The 10,713-nt window shown below is 41.5% G+C and overlaps 1 pseudogene; it reads right to left on the bottom strand.

Moving 5' to 3' along the window:
- Positions 1-7,509, bottom strand: part of LOC106733395 (olfactory receptor 7A10-like) — a 12,297-nt pseudogene extending 4,788 nt beyond the window's left edge.
- Positions 7,510-10,713: the final 3,204 nt, after the last annotated feature.

Raw genomic sequence — 10,713 nt, 5'->3', positions numbered from 1 at the left:
TATCGTATCTTTTATATATATATATATATATATATATATATATATATATTTGCCATCCTTGATTCCCTATTCGCAAATTCACATTTTTATAAAATAATTATTTATTTAATACTATTTATGGTTACTATTATTGAAAAAGTTTTGGAGGACTGGCAGGTGGCGTGATGGTTAAGGGTGTTAGACTTCCACATGGCTGATTGAGGTTCAAGCGCCAGACCTGGTGGCTTGCCCCCCTCACCCCATCCAAATAAAAATAAATAAGCAAATAAATAAAGAGAAATAAACTAATTTTTAAAAAAGGGACCAACAGTTAGTGGAATGGCTATGTCGCTGAACTCCCATGTAGTTGACTGCGGTTTGAGTCCTGGACCCAGTGGCTTAAACTCACACTGGGCACGTGTGCATGCATGCCCAAGATCCTGAGAGGAGAGTGGAGGAGAAGGTATTGTGGTGTGGCTGTTCCCCCCAGGGGACGATTTCTAGTTTTCTGTCTCTCTGTCTCTCTCTGTCTTTCTGTCGAGTGCATGTGCCCTATAGCAAAAACCTCTCTAAAAAAAACAAAAGAAGAAAAAGTTTCTACAGGGCACTGTACTGATCTGAGAGAGAGAGAGAGAGAGAGACAGGGAGGGAGAGAAAGAGAGAGGGAAATTAAGAAAACAAGCTACCAGGTCCAGGACTTGAACTATGTTTGGCCATGTGGGAGTCCAGCACGTGAGTTTAAGCCACTGGGTCTGGGACTTGAACCACGGTTGGCTACATGGGAGTTCAGTGACAACGCTAACTGCTGGTCCCTGTTTTCTCAATCTTTTATACTATTTTTGAGCTCAGCAGTGATCTTCTGCATGATATAATCTATTTTTAATACTCAAAAGAGTTTTTAATTTCCTATATCACATTCTTCATCGCTAACAATTCTGTTTCAGTCTTTTTGTATGGTGTCTATTTCTTCTTTCAAATCGCAAAAGGACTTCCTCATCTCTTAGATCTCATTGTCTCTTTTCTCTTGCTTCTCAGTTATTTGGTCACTATAATATTCTGAATTGCTTATCCAACATTTCTATGACTTCCATTGTTTTGTCTGTGGGTGATACACAATTGATGTTTTCTCTTGGGGGAGAGGCATTTTGTTGATTTCTCATATTTCTTATGCCTCTGCAATTGTTCCTAGTCACCTGGTCATCTGTATCTATCTAAATTCTTCCAGGTATCCCTGAGCGTTCAAAGGTGTGCAGGAGTAGAAAGTTGATAATCTCTCTTTTGCTCTGCCTCCTGTTGCTCACTAGCACCCAAAATTGTTGTCACTGATCCAGGGTGACCCAAAGTCTTACCTGTGTCAACACAACAGGTGTGACTCAAACTAAGCTGCTGAGACTCACCTCAGGAGCAAAGAAAAGACTGAATGGTGTGCATCCCATGCAATCCAAAACCAAAGTCCTGAAAGTTCAAAGTTGAGTGGGGGAGAGGATGAGCCATGGTCCCGGCCATTAGATTTTACAGCCACAGGTAGCCTGGCAAGGCCTTGTTCTTGAACAGGTATCTGAATGGGATGAGCAATGGTGCAAGTTTGTCTTAAAGTCCCAAGACACAAACCTGACTCACACTGGGGTCTGAAAGTGGGCCCCTTGGCTGGGGAATACTTAACAGCCATGAAGCTGAACCCAGAGAGACAACAGAGGCAGAGATGGAGATTCAAGGATGCTTTTTGCCGTGACTAGCACTGGGGTCTGAAAGGAGCATTTTGCTATAGGGCACGTGCATTCGCCAGACAGACGGAGAGAGAGACAGAGAGATAGAAAGAGCACCCAAAATTGTTGTCACTGATCCAGGGTGACCCAAAGTCTTACCTGTGTCAACACAACAGGTGTGACTCAAACTAAGCTGCTGAGACTCACCTCAGGAGCAAAGAAAAGACTGAATGGTGTGCATCCCATGCAATCCAAAACCAAAGTCCTGAAAGTTCAAAGTTGAGTGGGGGAGAGGATGAGCCATGGTCCCGGCCATTAGATTTTACAGCCACAGGTAGCCTGGCAAGGCCTTGTTCTTGAACAGGTATCTGAATGGGATGAGCAATGGTGCAAGTTTGTCTTAAAGTCCCAAGACACAAACCTGACTCACACTGGGGTCTGAAAGTGGGCCCCTTGGCTGGGGAATACTTAACAGCCATGAAGCTGAACCCAGAGAGACAACAGAGGCAGAGATGGAGATTCAAGGATGCTTTTTGCCGTGACTAGCACTGGGGTCTGAAAGGAGCATTTTGCTATAGGGCACGTGCATTCGCCAGACAGACGGAGAGAGATAGAAAGCGAGAAATCCCCCCCCCCAGGGGGGATGGCCACGCTGCAATCCCTTCTCCTCCATTCTCCTCTTGGGATCTTGGGCATGCACGCACATGTGCTTGGCGTGAGTTTTAAGCCACCGGGTCCAGGACGCGAACCGCGGTCGACTACATGGGAGTCTGTAGTCGACTGTATGGTGACAGAGCCATTACACTAACTGCTGGTTCCCATAACCTTGCCCTGTTTTGAGAAGACAGTATGTTGTGATCTTGAATGGGTGTGGAGGGGTTGGGCCTTTTCCTAGGGACTCATTCAAAGAGCAGAAAAGGATGATGCTAAATCATTTATTGAGATAGCTTCTTTTTTTGCTTACTTTTTTTACATTTGATCACTGTATATCTCCACAGCATACACAATGAATCTTCCCAGCATGAATACACCACATATCGGTCCAGTGAAAGACATTACCATTCACTTATCATCAACAGATAATTTTCCATGTTTGTGTCTGTGAGAAGCATTGCTTGTCTTCTCTTAAATGTATACTGAGGCAGAAACTAAGAAAAATTTAAGGTATAAATGCATGGAGACCAGCTGTAGATACTAGAGACAGTGTGAGAGGAGGGTGGTGAATGGGGGGATGGGAAGGAGAGAATCAGTGGGAAAAGGAAATCACAACATTTGTTGGGATCGCTTCTTATGCAGCAATATCTCACTGTAACAATAACCGATGCAAACAGAAAAAGGCAGTCAGGATAATCTGATGCCTCTTATTCGGTGGTGGTTCTTCAGATACATGAAGGCAGTGTTCTTGAGTACCTGAATATTCATTTTTATTTAAGATAACTCAATTAAAAGAGATGACCTTTGAGATTCCCTTTAGATAACCAGGAAAATTTAGAGGAAATGTATGCTTTTACAGTTATAAGTTGTGACTCTGAAACACAAGTCTCTATACCCAGAGGCAATACTGGGAAAAAAAAACCTGAAGCTTTTATGTGAGTCATTTTTCTTTGATTGTGAAGATGGAAGAGGGTTTAAAGTATAAAAGACATGAAGAGAGGCTCACAGATGGTGTAGTGGATGACCAACCTTGGTTCAAGTCATGGATGCAGTAGCATGAAAATTGTATCAGGTGCCTGTGCGTGCATGCCCATGGTCCCCAGAGGAGAATGGAGGAGGAAGGATTGTGGCATGGTCATCTCCCCTGGGGTGGGGGTGACTTCTCACTTTCCTTCTCACTGTCTCTGTCTCTCTCTCTCCCCAGTGAGTGCATGCTCATGGTTTTTCTCTATGGCAAAAACTTCTAAAAATAAATAATAAAAAAAGAAATGAAGAAACGGGCCTTGGAGTAAATACCGATACTGTTCACTTACCTGCACTTCCATACACAGGACAACATTTTTTAAGGGGAGAGATATTTGTTAGACCAATAGAAGGAATCATATTTGAAGGCCATACTGGACATTTTATAGCAGACACAAGACAGTACAGTGATATAAAAAAGAACATGACACCAACTCCTTCACTCCCATGAATAAACTTAACATATATAGACACCAAACTCCTATACTTCAATGAGTAAATGTACTTCATCAAATGAATCTTCCATAGCAATTCAATGTCTGATTGAAAATGTAATATTGGGGGCCAGCAAGTGGTATGGTGGTTAAGGCCCTGGACTCCCACATGGACAACTGCTGTTTGAGTATCAGACTGGGCGGCTTGCTTTCTCACTTTCTCTTTTTCTCTCCTTCTGGCCAGATAACAATAAATAAAATTGAATACTTTTTTTAAAAAAAGGGAAATGTAATGTTGACCGAGGTAATCTAGGCTATGAAAGACAGACATTGTATGTCCCCACTTCATTTATACCAAATGTCTGCACTCTATGGCAGAAAATGAAAGATTGGAAGGGCAACCGAAAATACCAGAGACTGTATAGGAAGGGGTGGATCATTGGTGGGCGAGAAGGGAGCAGGGCTAAAAAAAGAAAAACAATTAATGGACACAAAAATTAAAAGTTATTTGTTGATGATAATGTGTATTAATGTTGATAATACATTATCCTTGACGTAACTTATATGCACTGTATTCATACTGGGAAAAACCATTTTGTCCATTAAATGTTTATGGTGATTATGAAAAAAAAAAAAGAAAATGTTACTTCGTATTTAAGATCATCTCTGACATGAAGGTTATATAAAGTCAATTGATTCATGCAAACAGGTTTCCCTGTGTAGACCCCCTGAAACATATCCTGGGTCAGCAATTTTCCTTCCTGCTCTTTGACAGGGAATCAAATAGGCATTGTGGATATTGAGCTGAAAAGGAACCTAAAGAGGAGAATAAAATGTCACAATCAGCTATGAAACACATCATTCATTATCAGTAAGAGCAATTAAGGTAATTACATAGAAAGGAATGAGGATTGCAACCCTGAGAATCTGTAGTCTCAGATATTCATCTACCATAAAATTATATTAAAAACTTCTAGTTGGCAAGTGTACTGTGTTCCATAAGATGGGTACAACTCATCACAATAAGGTTGAAGTTTTTTAGAGGTTTTTGCCTTAGGGCAGGCGTGCTCATCAGAGAGAGAGAGACAGTGAGAGGGAAAGTGAGAAATCGTTCCCCCAGGGGAGATAGCCACGCCACGATCCCTTCTCCTCTATTCTCCTCCTGGGATCTTGGGCACGCAGGCAAACATGCCTGGTGTGGTTTTCAAGCCACTAGGTCTGGGACATGAAACACAGTCAGCCATGTGGGAGTCCAGCGTAAGCACTATACCGTCTGCTGTCCCCCACGTTGACCTTCCCTTATCTTAAACACTTGGGACCTGAAGCATTTCACATTCCAGGTTTTATTGTCTGATTTTTCTGTATTTGAATATACATCATACTGTATCTTTGGTACTGGATCCAAGTCTGAACACAAAACTCAATTATGTTATATCTACATATAATACTGAAAGCCTAAAGGTAATTTTTAAATAATCTTGCTGTATTACAGTGTTTTGTTTTGTTTTGGAGAGAATTTTGCTGTAGGGCACGTTCATTCACCAGAGAGACACACCAGAGAGACAAAAAGTGAGAAATTAACACCCCAGGGGGGAATGACCATGTTGCAATCTCTTCTATATTCTTCTCTTGGGATCTTGGGCACACATGCACATGCACTCAGCCTGAGTTTCAAGCCAACAAGTCCAGGACTCAAACCATGGTCAACCATGTGGGAGTCCAGCGCCTCAACCACGACACTACCTGCTGGCCCTAGCTGTATTACAACGTTTTGACTCTGACTTATCATATGAAGTCAGGTGTGGAATTTTCCATTTGTAGCTTCATGTCAGTGCTCAGAAAATTTCAGATACTGGAGCATTTCAAATTTCAGTTTTTCAGAAGAGGGACATTCAGCTTATATGAGACAAATGAAAAACTTCAAATTGTTTCTTTTTTGGGAGAGGTTTTATTTGTTGTTGTTTTGTTGGTTTGTTTTGCTATAGGGCATGTGTTTTCACCAGAAAGACACAGAGAGACAGAGAGACAGAAAGTCAGAAATCACCCCCCAGGGGGGATGGCCATGCCGCAATCAATCCCTTCTCCTCCATTCTCCTCTCAGGATCTTGGGCAGGCACGCACACATGCTCGGCGTGAGTTTAAGTTCCGTGGTCCAGAACTTGAACCATGGTTGGCTACATGGGAGTCCAGCAACATAGCCATTACAACTGCTGGTCCCCCAAAATGGCCCTTTTAAATAGATCCTATTGTTTTAGTCAAATCAGCGAGAAATAAAAGGACATCCAGACATGGCCATATTATTGAAGTTTTATTGCCGGCAGCTTTCGGGAGTACTCGTGTCTCTCAAAGACCCCTTAGCCCTGAATGAAAGGAGTGGGGTGCTTATAAAGGCAAAAATCACAATTATTTCTGAGTTGGCATGGTGATTGCAATGGAAAGTGAGGAAGGGGTAGAAAGGAAAGGGAGTGAGTTTCTATGTGAAAGCAATTACAGAAGCTGAATCAAGCAGATGAATCATTTCTAAGTGCACTCTCCAGACCTGTTTAATGGCTCTCATGGCTCCAGGCAAGGGTCTGGCGATGTGTGATTACATTGCTAGGGAGTATCTAAACAAAAAGGTTTTGGGCTACTTAGTAAAAGCAGTGACTATTAACCCCTCTATCTACTGTGGGCAAAAGGAGGAAGCAAGAAATCAGATAAATCAAATTCACAATGAAACTGGCAGTATTACAACAGACATAACAGAAATACAAACCATCAAAACATATGTAATTTGGAAATATTTACTTCGTTTGTGGCTTGCATTTCCCTTGTCTTAGCAGTGTCATCCCAAAAGTAATTCTTCATTTTTGTGAAATTGAAACTAACTTTCTTCTTTTGTGCAATGAGCTTGTATTGTTATATTAAATAAATCCTCATAACAATAAAAAAAAGGAGGAAGCAAGTATAATGTAAAATTCAAAGAGGGAGGTGCTTCTATTTCACTAGCTGAGGGATCTTTTCAGGACCCCCTTTATGTCTTTATTCCTCAGACTGTAGATGAAGGGGTTCAGCATGGGTGTGATCACAGTGTACCTCACCGAGGCTGCTGCACTTCAGAGTGAGCTGTGGGTAGCACCAGGACTAAGATACACACCCAGGCCTGTGCAATAAAATAAGGAGACAACTGAGAGGTGAGAAATACAGGTAGAAAATGCTTTGTACTTCCCCTGAGCTGATGAGATTGTACAAATGAAGGAAGCTATCTTACAGTAAGAGTAAAGGATCCCAGTGAGGGAACCACCACCCAGCAGCACAGATGCAAAATAGGTCGTCACCATGTCATTAAGAAAGGTGTCAGAGCAGGCAAGGTGGACCACCTGATTCAGTTCACAGAAAAAGTGAGAGATTTCCACATGTGTACAGAAGGACAGCTGCAACACTAGTAAGCTATGTAACAAGGAAATCAAGACACTCAGGGTCCAGGACACCAGAACCAGAAACACACAGAGCCCGAAGTGCATGATGTTGGTGTAGTGCAGGGGATGACAGAGGCCCACATATTGGTCATAGGCCATCACAGTCAGGAGGAAGTCATCCAACATTACAAAAAGATTGAAAAAGAACACCTGGGTGATGCAGCCTGTATAAGTGATGACCTTGCTCTGTGTCTGGATGTTCACTAGCATCTTTGGGACGGTGATAGAGGTGAAACAGATGTCAGCAAAGGACAGGTTGGAGAGAAAGAAGTACATGGGCATGTACAGGTGGGAGTCTGAGATGGTGGTCAGAATGATGAGCAGGTTTCCACACACAGTGATCAGGTATATGGAGAGGAAAAGCCCAAATATGAGGGATTGCAATTGTAGTTCCTCAGAAAATCCTAGTAGAAGAAATCCTGAAATTTGTGTTTCATTCCTTGGTTCCATTTACTTGATGTGTCCACCAAATAAGGAGGAAGAGAATACAACAGAAGCATGCATGATGCACATTTCAGAAATGCTGTCCTTTGTAATTAAAAATTTAATTTCTATAATTTCTATGTGAATCCAGTTCCTTTTAAGACATCCCCCCTATCATCTCTAATTAAGAATTTCTCCTCTAGGACCAGTCTTTTCTCAGGACCATGTATTCTGCAGAGTTTTTTCAATATCTTTGTTTTATGATTTGTTACTTACACTCAATCATTGTACATTGCTGTAGCACACTATATGCTTTTCAAAGTATGCATGTATTATGTGGTAATCAAATCAAAGATATTACCATAAACATCATTTTTTCTTTTCTTTTTTATGATTTAAAGTTTAATTTTTTGTTCTGCTTGAACACCTACTATTTTTTTCTTTTTTTTAAAAAAAATTTTGCTACAGGACAACACTTGCACTCACCAGAGAGACAGACAAAAAGCAAGAAATCACCCCCCTGGGGGAGCCACCATGCCACAGTCCCTTCTCCTGCATTCTCTTGGGATTTTGGGCATGCACACACATGTGCCTGTCTTGAATTTTAAGCCACCGGGTCTAGGACTCAAGCCACCATCAACTATGTGAGAGTCCAGCAACATAACCATTACACAATGTGCTGGTCCTCCAGCAACATCATTTTCAACCAAGATCTTTGCAATCTTGTATCTCATAAAGGTTTTCTTTTTTTTTTTTGCCCCCTGAGGCCCTCCCACCTACCCTCTACCATCCTTTCTTGCCATTTGACTTAAAGTGGATGGATGGATGGATATAGAAGGTTTAATGCTAAGCAAAGGATATCAGACTATGGAAGACACACACTGTATATCCCCACTCAATATACACTGAATGTTTGCACTCTACAGAAGAAATTGATCTTAAGATATAACAGTAGAGAGGGCAAATATAGTACCAGATACTGTATGTGAGGGGGTAGGATAGTGTAGGATGGATGGGGAGGGGCTCAGAGAAGAAATACCTAACAGATATAAGAGCATGAATTTTGCCATTGATAATGATATCTATGGTGATATCTCTTATTTGATTATCACGCTCCACACACATACATTGAAAAAGTATATTGTGTGCTATAGGGATGTACAATTAAATGTGAATAAGAAATCATACAGTTGCAGGACCAGCAGTTATCGTAATGGCTATGTTGCTGGACTCCCACGTAGTCGACTGTGGTTCACCTCCCAGACCCAGTGGCTTAAAACTCACGCCAGGTGTGTGTGCGTGTGTGCCCAAGATCTCAAGAGGAGAATGGAGAAGGGATTGCGGCTTGACCATCCCCCCTGGGGGGTGATTTCTTGCTTTCTGTCTCTCTGTCTTTGTCTGTCTGGTGAGGGCAAGCGCCCTATAGCAAAACTGTCTCTCTGTCTTTGTCTGTCTGGCGAGGAGCGCCCAAAGCAAAAACCCCCCCAAAAAAAAAAAAAAAAAAAAGAAAGAAAGAAATCATACAGTTGGAACCAGTAGGTGGCATGGAAGTTAAGGCACTGGATTCCCACATGGCTGATTGTGGTTCGAGTCCCAGACCAAGGAGCTTGCTTTCTCACTTTCCCTTTCTGTCTCTCTCTTTTTCTCTCTCTAATAAAATTTAAAAATTAATAATGACGGTGATGATAAATAAAACTAAATAAATTCTTAAAAAATAAATCATACAATTAAAAAAAAAGATAGTAAAGAGAGATGGTATCAGGGAATGATAAAGAACAAAAATGGCCTTGTTGCTGCTGATATTTGAAAGCACTGGGGTTTCCTCTTTCCAGATGTTATTGCATCTGCACTTTATTAAGTTGGCTACTCAAGTGTCCTATACATTGAAAACAATCTCCTTTATTTCCTTATGTTGTCTTGAGTTCTAGTCTTTACATCATGAGTCACTTTTTGGAATAGGTTAAGTCCCAATTCTCCTTACTCTGAAATAAGCACTCACTTTAATGGCATGCACGCACACACACAAACACACACACAGCATACCATTGCTATCCTTGGGCCATCTTTTTTTTTTTTTTTTTTTTTTTTTTGGGTTTTTTTTCATGTGCGCTCGCCCGAACGAGACAGACATAGAAGTAAGAAAGCGAGAAATCATCCCCAGGGGGGATGGTCACGCCGCAATCCCTTCTCCTCGATTCTCCTCTCGGGATCCTGGGCATGCACGCACACGCACCCGGCGTGAGTTCTATGCCACCGGATCTGGGACGCAAACCGTGGTCGACTACATGGGAATCCAGCGACATAGCCATTATGCTAACTGCTGGTTCCCCCTTGGGCCATCTTAACGCCATGCTCTTCTCATCCCAAGTCACAATGCTTAAAAGGAATGCAGTTCAGCAAGTCAACAATGTCAAATTGTCTTTCCTTGAAAGAACATAGAAATGGGACCCAGAAATTCTGTTTTGGATATCTCTCTTATACATGTAAGCTTTTAGGACCTATGTTTAAATATATAGTTTTTTAATATGCCCAAGAAACAGAGAGAGGAATTAACTGGACCTAAAAGGGAAAAAGATCTGACAAGCTCAAGTGGTCCCTGACAGACTTTAAGAAAGGAAAACATTATTTGGTTTTGGAAACATTCTAACTCTGATTATATTCCCTTAAGATCCAGCAAAAATAACAAAAGGTAATCTTATTTATTCCAAGCAACAAAGGTAATGATATCTTTAAGATGTCAAAGCACTCACAGATTGAGCACCATAATAGAAAAAAAAATTAGCAAATGGAATAAACCGACAATTCGAAAAATATATATAGGGGCCAGCAGGTGCCATAGTGGTTACAGTGCTGGACTCCCACATAGCCAACCATGGTTCAAGTCTACATGGTTGAAAATCACACCAGCTACATGTGCATGTATGCCCAAAATCCCAGGAGGAGAATGGAGGAGAAGGAATTTCAGCATGGCCATCCCCCCAGTGGGTGGGATCTCACTTTTCTTTCACTATTTTCCTGTCTTTCTCCAGAGAGCAC

The sequence above is a fragment of the Tupaia chinensis genome, unplaced genomic scaffold, assembly GCF_000334495.1.
Source record: "Tupaia chinensis unplaced genomic scaffold, TupChi_1.0 Scaffold143650_1, whole genome shotgun sequence".
Lineage (NCBI taxonomy): Eukaryota > Metazoa > Chordata > Mammalia > Scandentia > Tupaiidae > Tupaia > Tupaia belangeri.
This window is presented reverse-complemented; position numbering and strand designations above follow the sequence as displayed.